The following is a 5325-nucleotide window of genomic DNA, read 5'->3' as shown; positions in this document are numbered from 1 at the left end:
TACAACAGACAAGGGTCTCATATCTAAAATATACTTGGAACTCAAAACATTAAATCCCCCAACAACAAATCCTCAAAGAAACACCTGCCCAATAAATAAGTGGGCTAAAGACTTAAAAGAAAAACTAAAAAAAGAAAAGAAAAGGAAAAAAAAAGAAAAACTTCTCCGAAGAGAAAATAAGAATGGCCAGTAGACACATGAAGAAATGCTCAACCTCTCTAGCCATTAAAGAAATGCAAATCAAAACAACATTGACATTCCCCTCAACCCAGTTAGAATGGTTATAATCAAGAACTCTAATAACAACAGATGCTGGAGGGGATGTGGACAGAAGGGAAGCCCACTGCATTGTTGGTGGGAGTGTAAATTTGTTCAACCACTTTGGAAAGTAGTATAGAGGTTCCTCAAAAGACTCCACATAGAGCTCCCCTATGACCGAGCAATCCTACTTTTGGGCATTTACCCAAATGATCACAAACAAGACCATACTAAACCTACCAGCACAACTATGTTTATTGCAGCATTATTCACCATAGCTAAGATATGGAACCAACCCAGATGCCTCTCATTACAAGAATGGATTAAGAAAATGTGGTATATATACACAATGGAAATCTATGCCTCCATTAGAAAGAATGACATGGCCCCATTTGTTAGGAAATGGAAAGACTTGGAAAAAATTATAGTAAGTGAAGTAAGCCAGGCCCAAAGAAACCTAGGTCCCATGGTTTCCCTTATTTGCAATAACTAGTATAGGCCTGAGTCAAGCAGAAAAAGTCAGATAAGATGATGATAAGCGAAATGAACCCCATATAGATAAGGACACAAGTGGATTTTCTTGCTGGCTATAAGATACCATGTGATTTTTTTATTGCTTTGTATGCCCCTCCCCCATGGTATAACATCTGTTTTCACTGTATTTGATGTTGGTATAATTTGTGGAGGGGAAGGGAAAAAACAAATCGTTTGAATAGTGATACAGGTTGGCCCATTGTAACAATGTACAAGACGCTATGTTGAAAAATGAACTTTACAATTTAGGTGGGACTGGCAGGGGTGGGGGGAAGGGGGGAGTGCAGTTGTGGAGAAGGAAGGGAAGGGATGGTAGAGGAAAAACAAAGGAGGAGGCAACAATGCTTGATAACAAATGTACTCATTACCTTGCTCATGTAACTAACTGTAACCCCTCTGTACAGTATTTTCACAATATAAAACCTATTGAAGTAAACAATTAAAATTGAAACCCATTTGGACAGCCACTTCAAAATAGTTAAAAACAAAAAATTAATATGGAGCTCTGCATAGAGAACAATAGCTTATACCTTGACAAATAATTGCAAACTGATTTTGTTCAGGTGAATTAAAGCAGAGGCACAAAGGGAAAGAATGGACAGTAAGGGAGAGAGTCAGCCCCATGTTAGAATATTCCCTACTCTTCTTCAAACCCTGGGAAACCTAGAACACCCTGAACACCCTGGAGCAGGCCTGCTCAGGGGTCAGGGAAGTCCAAGAGACTCCTATCTCCAATGAGCTACCATGAAAAAATATCACACCTAAAATTGAGGCCAGATGGGAACCTACAGCTATTCACCATGACTAGGAAGAAAGCAATTCATATATTGCATCTTCCAGAATTTGAAGAGGGCTAAAGTAACTCCGTTCAATTACTCCAGGCTGATGGCTATGCATCAAGGAGAGAATGAGTCCAAAGAAGCCCCTTCCCAATGATTAAAAGATGCTTTCTATAATCACACCAATGTGCAAGTAGGACAAAGAGACCTTGCTTAAAGATAAAATTTCAGGCCTGGGAAAGTGGCTCATTGGTAGAGTACTTGCCTTGCGTGCATGAGGCCCTGAGTTTGATTCCTCAGCACCACATAAGCACAAAAGGCTGGAAGTGGCTCTGTGGCTCAAGTGGTAGCGTGCTAGCTATAAGCTGAAAAACTGAAGGACAGGGCCCAGGCCCAGAGTCCAGGCCCCATAACCAAACAAAGAAAAGGTAAAATTTCTTTGCATTTTGTCTTTCTTTCCTCCATCCTTCCTTCCTTCTCTTTCTTCCTTCCTTCCTTCTCTTTCTTCCATCCTTCTCTTTCTTCCTTCCTTCTCTTTGCTTTCTTTCTTTTTTTTTTTAAATTTAATTTTATTTTATTTGTGAACATACTGTACAGAGGGGTTACAATTACATGGGTAGGATAATGTGTACATTTCTTACCAAGCATTGCATCCTCCTCCTTTGTTTACCATTCACCTCCCTTCCCAGCCTCCCCCCTCCCCCCCAATCCCAATCCTTCTCCTTCCTCCCGCTTCCCCCCCCTAGCCCCCCCCTCCCCCCGCACCGACATTGTAAAGCTCGTTTTGGACATGACAACTTGTACTTCTCATTGTTGCAACAGGTCCACTGGTTTTCCCCCATCTCCTCCACAAGTTATACTGACATCAAATATAGTGAAAGCAGGGGTTATACTGTGGGGGAGGGACATACAAAGCAACAAAGAGATAATCTTATAAATGCGTTAGAAACACATGCATGAAAGAAAAAAACATTAAAATACATAGCTAATAGTTCATTTTCCTGACATCACATTATCTGACCTTTTCCGCTTGACTCATACATATACTAGATATTGCAAATAAGAGAAACCATGGGACCTATGTTTCTTTGGGCCTGGCTTACTTCACTTAATATAATTTTTTCCAAGTTTTCCCATTTCCTAACAAATGGGGCAATGTCATTCTTTCTGATGGAGGCATAGAATTCCATTGTGTATATATACCACATTTTCTTTTTTTTTTTTTTTTTAATTTTATTTTATTTGAGAACATACTGTACAGAGGGGTTACAATTACATGGTCAGGATAATGCATACATTTCTTACCAAGCATTGCAGCCTCCTCCTTTGTTTACCCTTCACCTCCCTTCCCAGCCTCCCCCCTCCCCCCCACCCAATCATACCCCCCCCTCCCCCCCCCCCCGACATTGTAAAGCTGGTTTTGACATGACATTTTGTACTTCTCATTGTTGCAACAGGTCCATCTGAATCCTTAAACGACTTGTTTGTCCCCATCTCCTCCACATGTTATACTGACATCAAATATAGTGAAAGCAGGGGTTACACTGTGGGGGAGGGACATACAAAGCAACCAAGAAATAATCTTATAAATGCGTTCGAAACACATGCATGAAAGAAACAAAAACATTAAAATACATATTTGAGGGTTCGTTTTCCTAACATCACCTTCTCTGACTTTTTCCGCTTGACTCATACCTATACTAGATATTGCAAATAAGGGAAACCATGGGACCTAGGTTTCTTTGGGCCTGGCTTACTTCACTTAATATAATTTTTTGCAAGCCTTTCCATTTCCTAACAAATGGGGCAATGTCATTCTTTCTGATGGAGGCATAGAATTCCATTGTGTATATATACCACATTTTCTTGATCCATTCATCTACTGAGGGGCATCTGGGTTGGTTCCATATCTTAGCTATGGTAAGTAATGCTGCAATAAACATTGTTGTGCTGGTAGCTTTAGTGTGGTCTTGTTTGTAAACATTTGGGTAAATGCCCCAAAGTAGGATTGCTGGGTCATAGGGGAGCTCTATGTGAAGTCTTTTGAGGAACCTCCATACTGCTTTCCAAAGTGGTTGAACAAGTTTACATTCCCACCAACAATGAAGTAAGGTTCCTTTCTGTCCACATCCCCTCCAGCATCTGTTGTTGTTAGAGTTATTGATTTTTGCCGTTCTAACTGGGGGGAGGTGATATCTCAATGTTGTTTTGATTTGCATTTCTTTTATGGCTAGGGATGTTGAACATTTCTTCATGTGTCTATTGGCCATCCTTCTTTCTTCTTCAGAGAAGTTTCTCTTTAAGAATTTCGCCCACTTATATATTGGGCAGTTGTTTCTTTGAGGATTTGTTGTTGGGGGATTTAATTTTTTGAGTTCCAAGTATACTTTAGATATGAGACCCTTGTCCGTTGTATGGCTAGTAAAGATCTTCTCCCAATCCGTGGGCTTTCTATTGATCTTGCTAGCTATGTCATTTGCCCTGCAGAAGCTCTGCAACTTTATGCAATCCCATTTGCCCAACCTTTCTTTGATTTGTTGTGTTTCCGGGTCTCTATTCAAAAAATTTCGGCCTGAGCCAAGGAGACCTAGGGTTTCTCCTATTCCATCCTGTAATGTTTTCAGAGTGTCTGCTTTGACTTCAAGGTCTTTGATCCATTTGGAGTTGATTCTGGTGCAGGGTGATATATAAGGGTCTAGCTTTAGTTTTCTACATGTAGTTAACCAATTTTGCCAGCACCATTTACTGAAGAGGCTGTCTTTCTTCCATTCTATTGTTTTAGCTCCCTTATCGAAGATTAGATGGCTATAGGTCTGTAGGTTCATTTCTGGGTTTTCAATTCTATTCCTTTGGTCCTGAGGTCTGTTCTTATGCCAATAATAAGCTGTTTTGATTACTATGGCTTTATAGTAGAGTTTGAAATTTGGTATTGATATTCCTCCAGCAGTGTTCTTTCCATTGAGGAGCGTTTTTGCTATTCGGGGTCTTTTATTGTTCCATATGAATTTTTGGATTGCCTCTTCTATTTCCTTGAAGAATGAGGTTGGAATTTTGATAGGTATTGCGTTGAATTTGTAGATAGCCTTGGGAAGTATTGCCATTTTCACGATGTTAATCTTTCCAATCCAGGAGCATGGGAGGCTTTGCCATTTTTTTAGTTCTGTGTTGATTTCCTTTTTCAAGATTTTAAAGTTTTCATCATAGAGGTCCTTCACTTCTTTAGTTAAGTTAATTCCTAGGTATTTTATTTTTTGTGGGGCTATTACAAATGGAGTTGCTTTCCTAACTTCAGCCACACTTTTCTCATTGTTGGCATATAGAAAAGCCATTGATTTTGGGGGGTTAATTTTATAACCTGCTACTTTGCCAAAGTTTTGAATCAGCTTGAGTAATTTGGGAGTGGAGTCTATGGGATTCTTTAAATACAAGATCATATCATCTGCAAAGAGGGAGAGTTTTATTTCTTCTTTCCCTATTTGGATCCCCTTTATGTCTGCATCTTGTCTTATTGCTTTAGCTAGGCATTCTAATACTAGATTGAAGAGAAGTGGAGAAAGTGGGCATCCTTGTCTTGTTCCTGAGTTAAGAGGAAATGGCTTTAGCTTTTCACCATTGAGTATAATGCTGGCTGTAGGTTTGTCATATACAGCCTTTATTGTATTGAGGAATGTTCCATGGATTCCTAATTTTTCCAAAACCTTCATCATAAAGGGGTGTTGGATCTTGTCGAATGCTTTTTCTGCATCTATTGAGA

Source organism: Dipodomys spectabilis, unplaced genomic scaffold (assembly GCF_019054845.1).
Source record: "Dipodomys spectabilis isolate Male_0828 unplaced genomic scaffold, ASM1905484v1 ptg000091l, whole genome shotgun sequence".
In the NCBI taxonomy this organism is placed as follows: Eukaryota; Metazoa; Chordata; class Mammalia; order Rodentia; family Heteromyidae; genus Dipodomys; species Dipodomys spectabilis.
Note: the sequence above shows the minus strand (reverse complement) of the source record.